A 22,300-nucleotide genomic window follows, 5' to 3' on the forward strand; every position below is an offset into this window, starting at 1 on the left:
CCAACAAGAGTTTAGTTGCCGGTTCTGACTGAAATGTATCCACTGTACGCGGTCCTTGCTTCCTGTACAGGAATAAAGTTGTGCTGCTGCAATCTTCGACTCGCTGCATCTCTCCTCTTTGCTGAGCTGACCTACAGGAGACGAGCGAGCTAGTTAGCAGCTACGAGCCGAGCTCAGTATAAAGCAGAGGTCTCCCTGCTGCGGTTAGGAGCCGCGGATCTGGACGAGCTAACAAGCTAGCTCCAAAACAGAAGCAGCTTCAGGTGGTGGAGAACATCAGGATGCAGCTGGATTTGACCTTTGACTCCTTCAGAGAGTTTGTTTTTGTCAAACACCACATGTAGGTGTTGTTAATCTGCTGCACTGACGCTGAACTTTATTGTAGAGTTTATTGTAGAGTTTATTGAGTTTTGGAGTTCATATTTTCTTTGTTTCTCCCTGTTGATGTTCACGAGTGTCCTTAATATTACACACATTTAGCCTCTAGTGCTGCTGTCTGTGAACAGTTGTTGTTGAATAGATTTCTTTAAAGGGATCTTTGTCCAGTTTTTATTACACAATAGTCACTTTTGAACCTGATTAAGTTTGAAAATACTAAAACTAATACTGAAACTAACTCAAACTAAACTATGATGTAAAATCCAAAACTATTCTAACCCTGGTTCTTCTTCCTCTCTCTGTGTCTGATTCTTAATGAAGTCTTTCCTCATGTGCACCTTTAAATGATGTCAGCCTCACCAGCAGCACAGTTCAGTGGAGGATGATGTTTAGCTGCCACTTTGGTTCTGCAAAGATTTGATGGGTTGTGATCAAATGAGTTTCAGATGTTCATGTTGTCCTCACAATGAAATATAAGAACTTCAACAATCAGCAGACTTTTAATTTAGTGCCATCATCTGCTCAGACTTCTAGTTTGACCAAAACTTTCATTCAAACCAAAAAGCAGCAAAACTAATGACACTCCCATCAGCCTCAGTCCTACTTTATGTAGATTTGATCATCATTTTGACTTCACTGATTTTATCACTTGTAGACTTTAACATTTAGACTGACTTGGTTATTTTGAACTCCTGTTTCAGTCATTTCATTTTCAAATGATTTGTTGCTGCAGTTTGTTGTCTGCATGCAGCTGCTCTGCTGTTCTCTAAGAGTATCTGTCATGTCTGCAGGCTGTCAGGCTGCCTGATCACAGAAGAAGGTTGTAAGTCTCTGGTCTCCGCTTTGAGCTCCAACCCCTCCCATCTGAGAGAGCTGGACCTGAGCTACAACCATCCAGGAGAGGCAGGAGTGAAGCTGCTGGAGCAGCTGAGACTGGAAACTCTCAGGTATGGAGAGGCCTGTTGCAGCCACAGGCAGTGTCTGATAGAGGAGGAAGCTGTACTTCACTCTGGCCCTGTCTGATGACTTCATGCTGGATACGAGTGTTATCTGAACAGTCACACATAGAGGAACCTTTTTACTTTGCTTCTATCAGAAAGTCTGCTTGAACAGAAACAGTAGATATCTGTATGGGGGTCTCAAAGGAGAAAATCTCCATCAACAACAATGGAGCAACCAGTTCAAAGTGATCTCTGCAGAGGAACAGTCTCACATTTTTACCCTCTGACCATCAATGGGATTAAGTTTCATGTGTGTGCAGAGACAGGTCCAGGACATGTTTAGCCTAGCCTAGCACAAACACTGGAAGTAGGGGGAAGCTGTTAGCCTAGCTTAGAACAAACAAGTAGAAACATGAACAGATTACTGGCTCACTCATTAACCTAACTGGCCACCTAGGAAAATGGGCTTTGGACTGCAGTCCAAATGTTGGACTGTTCCTTTATCAGTGTCTAACAGTGTGTGTCTGAGAGCGATGTAACATCCATGTGTGCATGCTGACAGAGACTGTGCTGCTCTGACCCCCCTCCTCCTTTCAGGGTGGAGCCTGCTGGAGTCCGATGGCTGATCCCAGGTCTGAGGAAGTGTAAGTGTGTTTTTAATGTGATTGATGAAAACAAAGCAGCACACATTCAACCATCTTCAAACTGTCACATCACTCATTCACATCTCTGATGTCAGGAGTCATCATCAAAGTGTCAATCAATGAACAGATGATGGATCAATAACTGCAGCTGGATTGTGTTTGTTCTCTCATCAGATTCCTGTCAACTCACAATCGACACAAACACAGTGAACACAAACCTCAAACTGTTTGACAACAACAGGAAGGTGACATATGAGTTGTATCAGTCATATCCTGATCATCCAGACAGATTTGATCGTTGGCCTCAGCTGCTGTGTAGAGATGGTCTGACTGGTCGCTGTTACTGGGAGGTCAAGTGGAGAAGAGAGTTTTATATATCAGTGAGTTACAGAAGAATCAGCAGGAAAGGAAACAGAGATGACTGTTTGTTTGGAAGGAATGATCAGTCCTGGAGTCTAAACTGCTCTGATTATGATGGTTACTCTGTCTGGCACAACAACAGAAGAACATTCATCTCCTCCTCCTCCTCCTCCTCCTCTGTCTCTCACAGAGTAGCAGTGTATGTGGACTGTCCTGCTGGCACTCTGTCCTTCTACAGAGTCTCCTCTGACACTCTGATCCACCTCCACACCTTCAACACCACATTTACTGAACCTCTTTATCCTGGATTTTGGGTTGGTATTGGTTCCTCAGTGTCTCTGTGCTGAGTTTAGTGTAAAGAGTGTCCTCCTGTCAGAGAAACTCTGACTGTTGAACAGATAGTTCAGTCTGTACTAGGGTTTAATATGTTTCCCCAAAATGACATGAATCAAATCCCGGGAAATGACGAGCCATTTCCCGGGAATCCCGGGAAAAAGTTTATTTATTTTTTTATTTTAATTAGGCCTTCTGTAGCCTGTGTTGGCCTTAACCTATTGTGATATTGTAGAGGTAGCTTTCCAGCTATGTCCTGTTATGCCCAGTAGGGGGCAACGTTGGCTTGATTAATGCAATAAAACCTACATCTCGGCATTCGAGTGCTCGAGCTATGCGGTGTTGTATCGTTCCTCAACACTCCCTTAACAAATATAATTCGAATATTCCTCCATTGTACATGGAATTATACCAAGATATTTTACAACTGCTGGTGCAAAACAATACGGTTCATCTCCACAGCATTGATAAAGGCTCAGCCACGCTGTCGTGGCGACATCTGTTGCATTATATCTCCACCAGTGGAACGCTGTAATAGTCATTGAAAAGTTAACTACGGTACTACACTATAATATGACATAACACAGGGCCTTGAGTAATGCACTACGACTTGGTCATTGCCATTCTGGCAACAGCAAATTTATAACACCGTGTCTGAGGGTTAAAGTAGGTTGGCTGTGAATCGTCTTTTGAAAAACTGGCCGCCAATCCTTATAGCCTAAAAAATATACATTTTACTCAACTCCATTTTAAAAGCGAAATATGTTAAAGCAATCTATTTCATGATCATTTCTTCACCCATTAGGCCCGTATCCTAATTCATGATTGTTAGTAAGCGGCTGCAAACGAGGAAAAGAAACACTCGAAGTTAAACAGATATTTCTTTATTGTTCAGGGCAGGCATATTTTATAGGCTATATAATGCAATATAACAATATATAATAATATAAAATTATATAATACAAAATACCTTAGGGTAAACACATTGCCTACGATTTCAACAAATTAAAGAGGAAAAAAGTACAACTGTGTAATACCTCTATTAAAACGCTTGAGATGAAGGCTGAAGCCTTAAACGGAGGCTGAACGTGCCTGAAATGAAGAGTAATGCTTTTCACATTAACTGAACCCTTCTCTCAATATTTCCTTAAATTTAACATTCTGAAGCTTTCTTTTCTTTCTGAAAGTCAAATCGACGCGCGCGACTTTTTTCCCGGTTTCCCGCCTTAACGTTTCCCGGGAAACGGGAAATGGTTCTGATCGCATTTCCCGGGAATCCCGGATCCCGGGATTAAACCCTAGTCTGTACATGTCTGTCTCTTTCACTCACAAACATGTTTTCAGATTCATGGATTCAATCAGTTGATGTTTGAAACTGTTCTCAATGCTTCCTTGTAAACTTCTTCCTCTTCAGTCCTTTAAAGATGGAAGCTGCCATTATTCCAGGATCCACATGTTGTTTTTCTGTCTTTTTCCACTCAAAGCTTCACAGTGAATATCAGGATGTTGTGTTTCTCTGAAGCTCAGTTCAGCTCAGATGATTCAGTTCATGTCAGCTGCAGTTCGTTTGCTGCAGATGAGACAAACTGTGATATCAGAGAGGAATCACTGAGCTGCACTGACCCAAAACATCAATTTACAAACTGCTCAGAGACGTTCACACATTATTGTCCAATGAACACAAGTTTGGTGAGCAGCCAGAGTTCATCCTGACATTTATTTTACTGCTGTTAGAATGATGAAATCACAACTAGACTTTAACTTGTCTGTGGTGGCATTTGGACAATTAAATGATCCTTTAGAAACTAGATAGAAATTTCATTATTTGCCAACATTGTTTTTTTAATATTTTTTGTTAAATTTTACTTCCTGTATCACCAGCTGATGTAAATTCCTGACTATGGAGCATATGTTACACTGTTGTAACTTCATTGCATGACCTTATTGTGTTGTGTTAGTCAGATCTGGCTCAGCAGGTTTTAAATGTTTTGCTTCAGCAGAGAATCTGTACAGTACTAAAGTCAAAGTGTGTAACTTGGATCAGCAATATTTGCTGAATGTGACAGTTTCAGTGATGTAGCAGGAACATCATTTCCTGTTCCTGGACTTCAGTTTTCTAGTTTGATTGTGAGTCTGTTCAGTGTCAGAATAATAAAGTGATTGTGATTAAACCGTACATCAGTGAGACTCTCCTGTTTGATCAGCAGAGAAAATCCCTCTATGTGTTCAAAATGTGCTGAACATTGACTGAAGCTCTAATAGAGACGGAGAGAGATCCTGTATCTGCTCCTTTGTGGGAGGAACAGGACGAGCACTGCCTGATATAGAAAAGGACCTCCAGCAGTCACTGGTGTGAACGTCTCTGAGCAAACAATCAGAAACAGTTTCCATGAGGGTGGCCTGAGGGCCGAATGTCATCGAGTGGGCCCTGTGCTCACTGCCCGGCACCGTGAAGCCAGCTGCTGTTTTCCATAGAATTGGCAGGTCCACCACTGGTGCCCTGTGCTTCTTCCAGATGAGAGCAGGTTCACTTTGAGCACATGTGACAGACATGAAAGGGTCTGGAGAAGCCGTGGACAACATTGTTGCTGTAACATCATTCAGCATGGCCGCTTTGGTGATGGCTCAGTGATGGTCTGGGGAGGTATATCCACGGAGGGACGCACAAACCTCCACAGGCTCAGCAACAACACTCTGACTGCCATCAGGTATTGGGATGCAAACCTTTAGACCCAGTGTCAGACCCCACGCTGGTGCAGTGGGTCCTGGGTTTTTCCTGCTGTATGATTATACCCGGCCTCATGTGGTGAGATGATGCAGGGAGTTCCTGGAGGATAAAGTAACTGATACCATTGACTGGCCCCCATGCTTGCCTGGCCTAAAGCCAACAGAACACCTCTGGGACATTATGTTTAGGTCCATCTAACTCACAAAATCTATTTGTGCGATCTGTCTTGTTGTTTGCAACAATAAATATGATATTTTGACATTAACATCAGAAAGTTGATGAAGTATCCAGAGTTATTTTTCTGTGTTCAGTTGTTAACAAGACCAAACGTTCTTCTAGCTCTGCTATTTGCTCGCTGACCACAAAGACAGGTTTTCCCTACAGGCGTGTCTGCTGGAGACAGACAGGTGAGGTCGAAAGCACCGAGCCTCTTTTGGCCCTTGAAAAGCAAACATACGCCAGAGGGGACGGCTCCAAATACCCTGGCATAGTCTCCAGGAGTTACAGGGATATTACATTTTCTGACAAATTCTTCATAGCTGAGCAAAAGTCCTTCACTATTGAATAACTGCTCAACCCATATGATGATGTTCTGAAACCAATATTCCAAAAACAGAGATCCAATATTCCATTTAAGATAAGATAAGATAAGATAAAACTTTAATGATCCCACGACGGGGAAATTTGTGCATTACAGCAGCTCAATACAGAGAAAAAATGAAAAGGATGAGTAAGAACAAATAACTAAACTAAAAACTAAAACTAAAATTCAATAGAATAAAATAAAATAGCAAAAAAACTATACACATATACATAAGCACTATATACATAAATTTGTATAAGATGTCTTTGTTACTCCAAATCAGAAAGTTGTGGGGTTAGCGCTGCTCCTTCGGGTGTTGCTGTTGCGTTGAGACGTAAACAGGAAGTGACACACGGGCTGTGCGCACTTAAGAGCAAATGACTAAAACTGTAAACTTAATTATCCATAAGAGTTGATTACTTGTTGGGATAGAAACGTAACACAATCAAACACAAAGAGTTTAAAGGAATGAAATGAAACAACAGGAAGTGGAAATCATGACAATAAGACTCTTTTTGTGCCACACAGTTGTCACTGACACACACTGTAATCAATCCAACAGGATGCTGATAGCAGCAAATACATGTTAGAGCTCAGAGGAGGATCTGAGTTTAAGCTCCTGCCTCCTGAACAGGAAGATGGAAGGAAAGGAGAGAAATGTTGCTGTATTCCTGGGAAAGGGAAATTCAGAGGAAAATCAAAGACTTTCAAAGTAAGAGCTGAGAAAAGGAGGCCAGATTGAAGCTTCACTTTTCACATTAAAGTCTGATGTTTGGGAATCTGAAGGATGATGTTACTGTAAAAAATCTCAACTGCTGCTCCTGCTTTTCTTCTTCTGCAGCTTAAACAAATATATAAATATATCTGCATGCTCTGCTGAGCCAAGAAAAACAATCTGAAGATTTTGAAATGGTGTGTGTATCTTTGAGGAGTTTTTGAAACAGCTGCTACAGAGTCTGAATGTGTTCTGGCAGCATTTCACATTGAAATATTAACAAGCTCTGAAATATCATCATAAAATGATCTCAGACCATTAAATGTAGAAAATCCATCAAACTGAAGTTCAGAGTCTCGGCTCAAAGAGTCCAAATGATTCCATGAGGAAAGATTACTGTGATCAAATCAATGAGCAGTTATTGTTTGGAAATGATAATCAGACATTTTCAGGGAGTTTTTTGTCTTTCTCAGGAATTTACAGACTGATAGAAACTCATCTGGATCATCTGATGTGGTTTTAATGATGTGTTGATGTTTTTCACTGTGATCACAGCGTCTGAATGTTGGAGCCAAACAGAAACAAGCCCCACGCGCTCACACAAGTCTAACAATGAACTGTTGATGATGAAGTTCAACCAATCACAGCACTGAAACCTAAACAGAAACCTGTGCAGACACCAGGAGAACATGCAGACTCCACACAGAAAGGCTCGGGAGGCTCAAGTTCTACTCATTTGATCTCTTGGCTGTAAAATGTAAGACGAGATCTGTTTGGTCCCAAAATGTCAAAATATTCCTCTGAGGTAAAGTGTTGGCCTTGGTTCATCCCCACACTGTGACCTTTCCAACAAACAACATTGATCTGTTTGGATTCATCATTTTACTGAGACATTTGGATTATAAAATTGATATAAAAATGAAGATTATTTCAAGAGGAAGATTTTCATGCAGGTAATCATTGATTTGATGATCAGTTAAGAGTAATTATTGATGAAGATGGACTGCAGGCTGTACTGTTTAAGCCTATCAGCTGATCACTGACATGATGCTGTGTTGAAAGAACTGAGTTTGTATGAACAGGTGAGTTTGTTCATTTCAAAGAAGCTCAATGATTTCTGCATTAATATCAAAGATCAAAATCATTGCATCATGGTTGATAACTGTGCAAAAATAGAAACATCAGTGGATTCACTTCCTGGAGGAAACCTGTAGTTTAGAGGAAATGCAGTGATTGGATCCATTTCTCCGTCCATCCTGGTCATTATTATTAAGAACGTTTGTTTGCTTCAACCAATCACAACTTTGGAAAATGTGATTACATCACACATAACATGGTCGTCCACACCTCCTCACTGAGGTCAAAGTTTAGTCGACCTTTAGTTTTAACAGACTTTCAGGCTGTGACAGAGTTAGACGAGGACACACACACACACACACACACACAGTGAGCATTTAAAGCCTTTTGGATGATTAAAAAAAATTTGAATTAATCATAAAATAAATAAATTTCACTTGTTCAGGAATTTTTAGATATTAATAATTTTTGGAGACTTCCCACCTACCACTAGAGGGAGTCCACGTACCACAGTTTCAGAACGACTGATATATATTATATATTCCATCTATTCTCTTCTCCTGGTCAGGCTCCTGGGGGGGTTACACCCTGTACAGGTCACCAGCCTGTCGGGGGGGCTAACAGAGAGACAGACAACCATTCACAGCTGTGAGTCATTTAGACTCACCAGTTCACCCAGTAACTGCCTGTCTGTGGACTGTGGGAGGAAACCCACACAGACACGAGGAGAACTGCAGTTCATTTATTCAGAGCAGAGTTTTGATCCTGTTTAAAGGTTAAATCTGTTTGATGATTGTTTAGTTTATTCTTTGGTTATTAAAAAGAACACAATATGGCCTCCATGTTGCCCGTGTTTCAGTTATTTATGCAATTTGATCATTTGAGTTTTGTGTATTGATTGTGTTAACAAATATATAATTGTATTTCCTACTGTGTTTTTTTAATTTTATGAATAAATTATGGTGATGGTCCCTGTTTTTTGGCACCTGCCCCCAAAAATATCTGTGCAGGTGCCTGCAGGGTTTGAGTAAAACATTAAACAGGGAGGAACATTCAGCGTGAGACCACTGAGACCACGAGATTACAGAAAAGATGGAATTAAAAAAATGGAAAGATTTTGTTGAAATGGAAGATTCCCTGTGGAAGTCTGTGGAAGTCTGAGGCAGAATGAAGGGAGAGAAAAAGTGCTGAGGAGACAAAGAATAAAGGATGAAGAGGATAAATCTTTGTATCCTTCAGAGCTTCACTCACCAACACGCTGATTCATCAGAAACCTCGGACAGCTCCACCTTTTCTCCCGTGGCCCACCCCACCTGACACCAGCGTGCAGACCCTCCATCTGCCCCTCAGATACCATGTGGTTGAAGTGGGGGGGTTGAAACCGTAATGAAGCCATGATTCATTTGCCTCTCCCAGGGGACTCAGGTCAGAGGTCAGCTGTAGGGTCGTTACCGCCTGTAGAGATTTCAGCCCTACCATGGCAGAGCTGAGGCACCTGGGACCACGAGACTGGACAAAAGTTTCTGGAAAATCTCCTCCAGGAGGCGCCACAGATGACGTCACGGCTGGGATGATAAGATCAGGTGTGCAGGGAGGCTGTAACAGCCTTATGAAGGGAGTTAGTTTCCTCCACACTGCAAAAATCTCTGCATGCAAACAAAATGATGACGAGCGTGTTCAGAAAATGATGCTCGTCTTACTGAAGTGTCACCAAACTCAGTGCCTTTGACCACCCTGCAGATCTGCTGCCTGGTTAGCCCACCTGAGAAACACTGTAATCAGTGGTCAGTGAGGGGAGAGATCAGCAGAGGTTCAGAGTGTGCACTCTGAGCTTTTGGGCAGTAATGGTGTGATTAGTAATTACAGGGCCAGTACTGATGACAGCAGTACCAATACTTTATACTTTGACCTTACAAAGGCAGCTGATACAGAGCAGAGCTGTGTCACCATTTATGAGGTGAAGTCAGAGCAGTGCACTGAACTTAGAGACAAACTATCAATCAGTCCTATCAGGCTAGTATTGATCTGTACCAGTACCAGTGTTGGTATCTATACCACTGATATTCAGACTGATCGGCCCACCCCTAGTGGGGGGGCACAGGAGAGACTGCAGTTCCTGTGACTCAGCTGACACTGAAGCTGATGGTACCAAACCTACAGCACACACATGACCTTTGCTCACACTCGTAACACAAGCTGTTCCACCTTAACAACACACTGAGTTTGTGTCTCCTCCACAGGTTAGTGGACACTACGTCCACTCTGTGACAATTTTCACTTCATCACTGATGATAACGAATTAGAGGAAATCCAACATTAATCGTACATCTTTTGCTTTCTGCCTGTTGCCAAAACATTTATTATTAATGGGTTTAATTTCAGCCCTGAATGTTGGAGAGGTTTCTCCAGGAAGCTGGTTTGATAGCTGCTCTCAGGACAGGGACTCGGCTCAGAGAGTTTCTTCCAGATAGACTTTAATGTTTGTCTCAAGGATGGATCACATACAAGCTGCATGACACTTGGCATACAGGAGTGAGTCCAAAGACTATGTGGGCGTGGTGATGTAGGTGTAGGCACGTGTGTGTGTGTGTGTGTGTGTGGTTCTGAATGGAATAGGAAAAGAAAAATACACATATAAATTTCCAATATGGGAAAGCAAATCATCCTAACACACTCTAATAATTAACTAAATAATCTGGTTACATTAAATCTAACAGTGATAGTTTGAACAGAGCAAAATAAGGACATCTGTATGACCAGCAATGATAATACACATTAACTTCATTTTAGCCACACTAAATGAATTTGGTGGACATCAGCGCCCCCTTGTGGCCAAATAACGTACCGGCAGCGATAAGACTCTCCGACCGCTACGAGGGCAGCTCGCATGCTTTACACGTAATTACAGGTAAATACACGCAACTTTCATAACATGCTCAATCCTCGGTACAGAGTCTGATAATGTGAGGCCCTTAACACAAGTCCAAACAACAAGAAATGTAAACAATAACCGATATATAGCCGATCTCAGCATAACCTCTTTACTGATAGGCATTAAGCGCGGCTAATCCCACAGCTGCTCTACTCCCAAGCTTATCAATAACCATTATCCCACCTATCTACGGTAGTCAAAGATTTACCGACATAGTTAAAGACGTTATGACCCACGTTTGTACGTGAACGCGCACAGCTAGCACGCGCTGCTCCTGATCACCCACGGAGAAACGTGTCTAATCGCAGCAGCATTCGTCACGTGGGGCACTGTCGTAAAGCCGTGCGACCCCCTCACTTACGGCCAAAGCATCAAACACAACTTGGAGCTTAATAACCAACAATCAGAGCCACAACCCGAACAATAGGACGGAAACATGAAGAGACTTTCTGAGCCTGAAGCCTCAAAGCAGTTAAAGCTGAAGTGTTTGAGCCTGTTCAGCTGCTGTGGTCTCATCAGTGGAGACGAGCAGCTCCTCACAGAAGTGACCTGCTTTGGAGGAGGCAACAACATTTACACACACATACACAAAATACACACAAAACATATACATGTGTGTTTTTCAGGTGCTGTTTGGTTTTTGTTCTTCCATTTTTACAGGTGCAGCAGTTGGTGAGTCGTTGTGTTTTTCTACCTGTGCTCTGTCCTCTTTTTTCCCCCTTTTTCCTGCTTTTTTCCTGCCTGTCAGCTCTGCATTGCCATAATACTCAAACACTTGTGTGAACAAAGGAAACACTAACAGGAGGAGCCTCTGCACAGTTCATGGAGCCCATTGTAGAAAAGCATTTATGGGGTAGGGTTAACACAACAGTGCATTCACATCATGATTCTGACTCCAAAACTAAAGAAAAACATGAAATATTTTGGAAAACTGATCAAAGAATATTTGGGAAATCTGCTTAGTTTGATTATTTGTTTGATAAAATTGTTACAGCTTGTTGCACCTATTTACTGAGACTCTGGTTGTCTATAAGGTTGTGAGTCAGCTCACAAAGTTGTGTTTTTATTGTAACATCTGAGTTTATTAAATCCTTCTTCCTGTGGGATTCACCCTCCAAACAATCAGAATTAGACTCAAACTAAACAAACTGACTGAAAACCTTTCAGCTCTCTGCAGTCTGAGGGATCTGAGGGGAACCTGCTCTGTTTAACAGCTGATTGATCAGCTGATTGATCCAGATGATTGATTGGTCAGTAGTTGGTAACTTCACACCTGTTGATGTCTCATCATGAAGCTAACCTGCACCAGAACAGGTCGATGTACCTGGTAAGAAGAGAGCCAGCTTCATGGTACAGAAACTCAGGGCTAACCTGGAATTGATCTGGATAAGAAGAATTCCTGCTTCTCAGTGCCGACCTCAGGATTCCCCATAAGAGAGGAGTCAGAGTGACCTGACAAACAAACCTGAATAATGCGATCAAAGAAAGAGTTCAGAGGATGGGACTCAGGGTCAAAACGCTCAAGAGTTTTGGATTAATAGTAAATTTATTTGAGTTTTGGTTTTGTTTGGTTTTTATTGTTATTTTAGAGTTTGAAGGTTTGTTTTGATTTCTTTATTATTCTGTTATATTGGAACATTATTGATTTTTATTTATAGTTATCCTAGTGATGAGTTCAGCTTCATGATCTTCTGTTTTGGTTAATGTCTTAATGAAAATTATTTATCATAATTATTATTAGTAATAGCAGCAGTCTGCTCACCTCTTTCCTCTTTTCTAATGAGTCCTCAGTGTATCTATAGAGCTGTTTTTGTCTTTCTTCAATTCAGTTTTATTTATTTAGCACCAAATCACAACAAACAGTCTTCTGAAGCCTCTTTATATTGTAGACAAAGATCCTAAAATATTACAGAGAAAACCCAAAGGTCAAAATGACAAAGCAAAAGAGGGAAGGAAAAACTCCCTTTAAATTTCATTATTTGACAACATTGATTTTTCTGTGGTTCAGACTCCAATGAAAAGACAAAAGTCTGTAAATCATTCATTTATTGATCCAAATGATTAAATATCTGCTTTGTTCTATAAAGCCGAGAGAAGAGCTTCTGTTATTTATCATTATCACACTGATGAACATTAGTGCTGAAACACTGCAGGAAATGTGTCATAATGTCAGGATTATTGGATGTGCAGATTTGTAGTTACTGACAGTGACCACTGGAGGGCAGTGATCCTGACAGTTTCTCTGGAACAGTCCAGCTCCACCCTACTATAATCCCACACTACACACTTAATGCTGTGATCCTGCTAGTGATGCTTTCTCTGACACCGAGGCTTCGACACATGCTTCGAACTTGATAGGTCAAGCCTTCTGAAGCAGTGGGCCGGAGCTTGCTTCAGTTGACGTCACTGATGACGTTCAAACCACCTCACTGCTTCATTCAGACTGAATCAACTGACTGGTTTGATTTCACAGGCGGAGCTTTGAAACTTTGAATTGAAACGAGTATTTAAGACGGTTGGTTTGTGTGAATTTCAAACTTTCAATAAGAGAGCCATCTCATTTTTCCTAAGTATGCGAATATTTTGATTTGGTGCCACCGAATAAGGTAAAATAATTTCAGCGTGTCCATCGATCCATTTCTTTTCAATTACATTGAAAACTTGTGCAGGTAGGACGAGCATGGAAAAAGAAAAATGTTGATGCTTAAACCACATCAATAGCCCAAAAAATATAATGAAGTTACAGCCAATTAATCTCTTCGATCTCTGCCGCCAGGCAAAGGAATCGGGCGTTGACATCGGAGCATTCCGGGTATTAATAAACTACTTTATGATCAACAAAACATGATGACACTAAGTGAGATTTAATTTAAAACATAAAATTATGCATCCACCTTTAAATTGGTGACCAAATGTGCGATTACCGGCCAGCGACGTTCAACGTGTCGAAAAGCAAAGAGGTGAGCTCGAACAACGTCACTGGCCGAAGATGCAGTGATCACAACACACCTATTCAGTGTTTATTCAAATATAATACACATAGTGCCACCTCATTCAAGAGGTGCTTTTCTTTCTCCCTTTCTTACTTCCTGGTCACACCAGCTTCTTCTGTTCTGTGTGAAAGGATGTTCTCAAAGGCTGGGAAGCTGTCCCTAAAAAGAGAAACCAGTGAAGCCCATCTATTGTGGAAAAATTATTCCTGAATAATAATAAAAAACCGAGATGCAAAAGCACACATTTCCTGCACACCAAGCACAATAACAAAGGAAATAACTGTACACCAAAAAAAAAAAAAAAAAAAAAAACGAGGGGGAAACGGATCAATCTCACCTACTGACTCATTATTATTGAACATCTTTCCTGTCCAGTGTGTAATTTAGAATCAATGACAAACCAAACCATTTTCCAAATATATTTATTTATTATCATTTCGTGGATGGAATTACTCAGGCAGATAATTTTTACATATGGGATACAAAAAACAAATACATAAAACAGGTCATTTGAGGAACTGTCCCAAAACACGTTAAGAAGTGTTATTATACACATGAAAGGTGCGTCACATCTGCAGGGCTTCATTTGGCTGTGCAACAACCATTGTGGTCAGCAGATGTCCCCCAGGAGCACTGAATGAACCTTCGAGTAGCGAACCAATTTTTGACACAATGGTTCAAAAAGGTTAAGAGCTTCAGAAAGCCTTGTTTTGCCATTCACTAGATCCTGCTCACCACCATCAGGCACTGGGCAGCCAAACAAGCACCAAAGGAAATGAATGCGCTCCACAAACAGCAGGATCAGACTAGAAGAGAAAAGAAAGCACTAAATGTGCTCTAACAGCTCATCTAAACACACTGAATCCATTTCCCACATACCTGTGAGCATCACTGCCATCTGCAACCAAGATCAGAGCAAAAAGCCAGAAGAGCCTGAACCATGGACTCCAGGTGAGCCCTATAATCAGCTCTGATTAGAGAGCTAGAGGAGGACTCAGGGTTCATGCTGCATTCACAAGCAGCACTCAGGAGAGGAGCAGTTTCCACTAAGAATTCCCCGCTACACAACATTATAGAAATGACTGTTAGTATTAATATCCACTCGTTATGATTCACATCATTTCTTCTCTCAGTGTTTGTCTGAATGTGTCACTGAGTCAGAGCCTGTTTATCTCTGTGTCTGTGTCTCTGTTAAACATCTTTCTTCCAGCGGGAATCAAACACACACTGAGCCAAGCAGCAGTTCATCCTCCTGTGTGAGACTCTCCTCATTTAAGGCTCTTTTCACACCTGCGCTCTTTAGTCCGTTTCAGTCTGACTCTGGTTCGGTTCCCCCTTGGTGCGGTTCGCTTCTGCAGATGTGAGATTGGTTCACTTGGAGTTGGCTTGGAGTTTTTTCTGAGTGGAAAGAAACCAAACCACAGGAAAAAGCTACAAGTTTACAAACTCATCAGCGGATTCAGAGCAGAGTGAACGAACTGCAGGGGAGAAAACGCCCTAAACCACCTCATAGGTCGTTTGTACAGCACCTTCTTACCACCAACACCTACGTTTCAACATGAAGCGCCCTCTAGGGGTTGCGCAGGAAAGGTCGCGTGAATAACGTGTTCGGGTTTCTCCGGCAAATTCCGAAGAAAGACGGAAATCTAGATTTCCTCAAACCTGTTTTAGTAACTCAGGTAAAGTTTGATTGTGTTCATTTTAGAAAGAAATGAATGATCAACACTTTATTGTTGCTTTCTCCTGCTGTGTGTGCTGATAACTATCAGTGGATCACTTTGATGCTGCAGAAATCTCACAAACTTGTGTGGTATTTGTGCGCTGAGGCAGCGATGGTTACGCAGCAGAACTCAGCTGAGAATCATTTTCAGATTTCTGCATTATAAACGTGTCTGTGACAGTTAGCAGCACGTCCACTGATACACAGCACAGGAAACTGTTATTAGTTCATTCTGCACACACACACAAACACTCTGCACACACCTGCATGAAGAACCAAATTTAGACTTTTGGTTTAGTGAACGTCAGAGTTTCACATGTTCTGTGAGAATGTGGAAACAGTGAAGGAGAGCTTTAAAGTCCTTCAGTCAGAGCTGTGACTGGATCACACACAGACACACCAGTGGGTTCATGATGTTCAGGACCGGCTCAGAGCGGACGCTCATAAAGTCTGTGTTGAACACGCTCACCTGAACGCATCATTACCAGCATCCATTGGTTTGGAAAGGGTCAGAGGTCAGGGCTCCCTGCTGGATCTCCACATGAAGACAGAGCAGCTTCATCTGTGTGTCGAGCAGCTCAGAGCCTTCAGGAGAAAACAGCCACTTCTGCAGGACGTCAGGAATAAAGGCATCGAGGGTCAGTGTTGCTGCAGTGCTGTGTGGCTCTTGTTTCATCTCTCTGTGTGTTCACAGAAGTGCATCAAAGTGTGCAGATGAAGAGTTCCACTATTATTGTTTCAGTCATGGATCCAGTTTGTGAAACAGCCTCATTTTATTTAGGAAGGAAACATTTTCCTTCTGAGCTGAATCTGAGCTCTGTACATATTTGCTCACTCATTTTACACTCCATTGTTTCCAATAGAAGCTGCTCTGAAACATGATGGTGGAAGAGCATGCTGGGAAATCTCTCACTGCTCTCTGTCACTGATGATGATGCACTTGGACTTGTTGATATCAGCGATGCAATAATGAATGTTTGAGAGTGTGTGGAGGAGCTGATGAGCTCAGCAGCATTCTGAATGATATTTAGTGAGCCAGAGCAAATCTGTGCCTGCAGCTGTTTCCTCCTCTGATGAGTGCAATCAGAAAGAGTCAGTAAAGCAAACGAGTCCTGAACGGCTGGACTGGCTGAAAATAACTGGCTTTAGATGGAGTCAGCTTTAAGATTGTGTGTTCACTTTATTCCACTGCACTGAGCTGTAAAAGCAAATGTGGCCTAAAATCTGGAGTGTTTTAAATGCTGCTCCTGCTGCTCTTTGACCTCCTTTGTCTTTATTTGTGTGCTTCTCAGAGCTTTGACTGAGCTGTGTCAGATATGACGCTTCCTGTCATGATGTTCTTCTGACAGTGAGGCCTTCATGTGTGCGTCGCTTCACTAACTTTATCACTCTGTCACTTCACAGTTAGAAAGTGTGCTGGCTCGTGCAGCACGCTGGGAACAATATATGATGGAGGCTCAGTGGTTTGTTCCACTGTGAACCATTAACTGTCCTACAGTCGAGTTTCCCTTCATGCTTCACACTCAGTCTCTTTCAAACCTCCACAAACGTCTTTGTGATCAACAAATATCTTTGTGTTTGCTTCTTTGTGTGTCAGCTGTTTGATTTAGCATCAACCATCACAGGGAGACTGCATGTGTGTCTCTCACACACACACACTCTTCAACACACACCGCTGCATATCTGCTACCATGAGTTTGTAGTAAAGAAGTGGTTTTCAGCTCCATCACAGCAGCTTCAAGTGTCACAGGATGCAGCTCACAGCAGAGGTGGTGCTGACATGTTGACGATTAGGACCTGATCCATGTTCTCTGGAAACAGGACCAACATTACAGTTTCTTCCAAGAAGTAAAGCAGAGCTTCAGGAGAAGTGACAGTCACATGTAGAGAAGCCACAAACGGCTGAACCACAGACTGAGTTCTCTTTTCTCTGCTTTCACACTCTTTGACCCTCTTCATGTTGGAGTCGGCACAGACTGCACTAATCAGTTGATAGGTTCAGATCATTTTAATAAACTCAGGGAACAAACACACAACTCTTTTTTACTTGCGGCGAGGAGGAGAGATCCATTCCTTAAGCTCAGCTCTCAGACTGAGCTGAAGTGATCTGTCCCAGCTTCCTGCGCAGCGGCTTTTATTTCAGACTTTCACAGTAAAATCACGTGGGTTACACAAAACTCAGTTTGCAACATGTAATAAACAACATTCTCGGCTCCTTCCTTACCATATATGGTAATAAGTGTACTGTGAAATGTTCATATGTAACATGGTGTACGTGAGATACGTATCTTATGTGTGTTCTGTAGGCTTGAAACAGCCTGTGGGTAACTACACCTTCCTCTTTAAGAAATGTCACCACGTGTTTCCATTTCAAACATAAAAACAACAGTATAATGTGTACATAAAACAACTTATGAAAGCAGAACAGAAGATATGAAAATTCATTATAAACAAATGGAATTTATACTATAATTCCAACATTTCCTCCTGTTTATCATAACTTCACTGGCACCTTTTTTTTCCACACCACTTGTTTACACATTTTCAGTGTGGGTTTCATTCACTGACAGATATGTACATATTTACAAGATATCTTCAGGCAGTACGGCGGCTTGGTCGACCATCTGAAGCTGCAAATATGAAACAACATAACCTGTGAAAACCTTTGTTATCATAGATCTGATGCAGGGCAGAATCCACATTGTGAACACACAAACCTGCGCCAACACACACAAAACAGGTGTCAGGCATGTCAACAATACCTGCCACCAGGTTCCTATCAGGAAGTTGCTGCAAGCTGAAACAATATCTCTGCATTGCCATCAGTGATAAGTGCCTCTCCAGAGCAGGCAAAGTCCAGGAAAGAACCCTCTGCTGCTGGACACTGGTTACCTGGCGTCACTGAACCATCACCACACTCTCGCATATCCACCTCAAACATAATGAAGCTGCAGAAGGGCGCCATTCTAAAGGAGTAAGGATCAGTTGTTTTCTTCACTGGGTTTGAGATGAAAAAACCACTATAAGGAATTTCCCCCTTTGTAACCAGACTTCCACCTTTACTCTGAAGTAAGTGGCTCCACCTTCTTGCAGTGACTCAGGTGTATCCACGTAGATCTTTCAGCGATTTTCACTGCTGTTGGTGTGGTCAGTAGAGCTTGATATGGGCCATCCCACCTCGGGTTCGACCAGCACTTCCTGTTTAATGACCTTAACCAGCACCCAGTCTCCTGGCTGTATCAGCGGCACCTGTGGAGAGAGAGAAGATGTTTCTGGCACTTTGTTAGCATCAATTACTTGTTTACTTTATAGAAATTTCCTCATCCAATCACTCAAATCACAGCTCTCTTCTACCTTCTCTTCCTCCGTACATACAGGCAGCCTGAATGGTCTGCTGTATAATATTTCATACGGAGTAAGTCCTAATTCTGAGGGTGTTATGCACATGTTCATTTTCACTAGTAACAAAGCTTTAACCCAGGAAAGTCCCGTCTCCTCACAACATTTGGCCAGTTGGTTTTTCAAAGTATCATTCATAGCATTCCCCCTTTGGAGACATGGTCTGACCCATGACTCCATTTTGCAAACCAAGGAAAGGCAGACAAGGTTTGTCTGAAGAAAACCACCCTTGAGGAGTGTAAGTACACTTAGCTCAAAGATGACGCTCCTCCTGAGTAGCAAAGGCTTGAATCTCTGAAACAGAGCGATTAAGAGGTTGTAAATCAAGCAAAGAAGCAGAACCAACACGGTTGACACCATCAGGAGCTCTGGCTCAATTTCCACTGATAAACATAATCAGGCAAAGTTAGACTAAATTTTACTCCTTAAAGCTGAAACCTTTTAGACACAAAGAATGGGCGAACAGTTGCCCAGACTGTTTTTCCAGAGCTTGGAACCGAAAAGCTCTCCTTAACTGTATTCCCAGATGTGGACATTGAGTATTTGTGGCGCCCACTTAACTTAAATGAAACGAGTAATGCACATTCATGGATGATAGAATTTGTTGCTGCCGAATGGACCAAAAAAAGGGAGAGTTTCTGTCATGGCTTGTGTGTGTGGGAGGCAGGGTTGGACCCCAGGATGCAGACTCACAAAATAGAACTTAAGGCGGATTTTTTGCGAAAATACCAGGAACCAGAACACAGCTAGGCAGGGGTTGGACGGATGCCAGAACTAAACTAAAGCAACTACAGAGAACGGGCACACACACAGCGAGGGAACACCAAAGACGACGTAACAAAGAACAGATGAACACTGAGGGCTTAAATACACAATAGCTAATCAGGGCAAGAGGAAACAGCAGGGCACAGCAGGTGAAGCAAATGAGACTAATAACACAGGGGAAGCAAAACTAAACACAACGCACAGGGAACACAAGACTGGCAAAATAAAACAGGAAGTGACTAACCAAGGTGCACGCAGACTACATACGGGGGACTGGCACACAGACACGGGACAGAGACGCAGACTAGTCACAACACTAGGAATAAAACTCAGCATGAAAACACAGGAGGTCAGGGTCAAGACAAAATGACAAAACAGACAAGACCAAGGAAGCAGGGGAGACGGGGACAAAGGGAACAAGAGTATCAAAATAAACTGGAAAACAACAACTCAGGGAAAGTAAAACTAAACACAAAACGCTGGGCAGACGGCCCAGGACCATGACAGTTTCTCCATTTACAGTTAAATTCAGCATAGACATTTTCATATATAATTCTGATTGCAACTGTGCAGAAGTGTCTTGAAATAGTGTGTTACAGGAAGCCTGCTGAGCAGGTTGTGTGTGTGTGTGTGTTAGGCACCATACGTCAGTAATGTGTGTGAGCTTTGTGTTTGTGTGTGTGTGTGTGTGTAGGTGATATCTCACTTCCCTTTTCTGCTGATCAGGTAACTCGCCTTCATCTGACTTGTCTGGAGTCCTCCTCTCCGATCAGTGTGACGCAGTCCGGTTAGTCCGTGTTCCCTTCACCAGTCGTGGGCATTCATTTTGCCAATGACCCGTCAGGCTGCAGTTGTAACATTTGTTACACAAATGTGTAACAAACATTTGTTACACTGTCACACTTCAGGCCTCTGCTCTGAGCAGCCGATCTCATCCGTCCCCATACAGAGGAGAGCAGTGTTGAGGGCTCTTCTGAGGTGGAGCTGTTCTGCTGGTCTGCAGGTTGTGGTGCAGCAGCGACTCAATAGAGGTGGAGGTAATGGGTCCCGCATTTGGCAACGATGATTCTGGTCCGGACGATGTCTGACCGAAGGGTAGGAGTCCAGATCTGGTTCAGAGATTTTCAGCGCTTATAATTTTGCCTGCAAAAGGGGCATAGAGAGATGAGGTATCACAAGTAACAACAAATGGAGGTGGGCCCAAAACCACCACTGCATTAATTAGGGCATCAGCTGTTCTGCCGCTCAAAACTCCACTAAGGTCTCGCTCTCTGCCGAGTTCTTTAACTAACAATTTTCTACTCCTACGTTCCCATCTCCATTTTACTAAACACTCAAACATTTCATTTATCTTCCATATTCAGCCATTTTACATGTTTTCACCTTCTTTTTTTTCTTCTTTTTCTTGTGCACACTCTTTAACCCAATAATTTACACATTCCAATTATTCAGATCCATATTTTTTCTTTATATCATTTGCATGTGGCACTGTAAGGAGGAGGATTGACATCACTGCCCTGGGATCCCATTTTTTCCTAGTGAGACGTCTCCCACAGGTTTTCTTCTTTCTGCGTGTAAGAAAACAGAGAAAAAGATCACGTTTGAGGAGCCTGATCACCTGAGGTTAAACAACACACTTTGTTTTTAACCTCTTTTACACGCGACCCAGTCTGCGTGCCACCTGCTCGCTGACAGGTGTTACCTTTTTATGCAGACTCCCAATGTCTATTCAACTCCGACAGAGACAAATGCAATTTTAATTTACCTTTTAAATCAAATTCATCTTTTACCTCAATTCCTATTTTAAATTATTTGGAATCTTTCTCACCTGATATGTGTTACAGCCGTGCCTCTAAGGCAGGGTCGTTGAATCCAGGTGTCTGTCCAATGAAGGAGTGAAGATTTGAGTTTGTCCGTAATTTGCAAATGCAGGAGGACTGAAGCATTTTTTTTGCTTCAGCTTGATCAGAGACTCGTCACTCAGCTCCTTCATGGAAAAACTCACTGGATCCTGCCGACAATCACCAAAAGTGTTATGGAAATTTATTCACCAATGAGAGAGACAAGATTCCTTTACATGGTTTATTGCTCGTACGAGGAGAAGTCACCCACACACTGAGAAGTATGTAAGTGAGTTCTGAATAATACACAGAAACACAATGTACAATGTAACCCTTTACACCCCCCTGTTCTCCCTCTCCTTAACCCAACCATAAAGAAGAGGAGATCCTCCCCCAGTTACATGTTCCTGCATAAAGAGAGACTCACCAAAAGGACAATAAAACTAAAGAATGTGACCCCATTAACACAGAGGGTCCTGAGGGAGGAAGTGTGTGTGTAGGTTACAGATAAGGGAATGATCATCTGGACAGTTTTTACAGCCTACAGGTCACTTAATGATCACACACTCCCTAGTTGAACAACATATAAGAGGTTAAAGTAAAATTTTCCATAACAATTCCACCCTTTTGAATATTTACTAATCACATTATATAAAAATTTTACCTTTTAAACACATTTCATGAACACATTAGACAAACTGTAGCAAACTGTAGACTCAACTAAATGTTGTAGAACATAAACACTTGCACATCACATAACCTGATGAACTGCTGTGTTCATGTGTTGTGTTGTGTAAAAACCATGAAACAAAACTTATGAGTACTTATAAGTCCTACATTGATTCAATCCTATGAAATCCATGTGGAGGAATTGAAAAGGATAACAAGGTG

The sequence above is a fragment of the Archocentrus centrarchus genome, chromosome 2 (assembly GCF_007364275.1).
Source record: "Archocentrus centrarchus isolate MPI-CPG fArcCen1 chromosome 2, fArcCen1, whole genome shotgun sequence".
Taxonomy (NCBI): domain Eukaryota; kingdom Metazoa; phylum Chordata; class Actinopteri; order Cichliformes; family Cichlidae; genus Archocentrus; species Archocentrus centrarchus.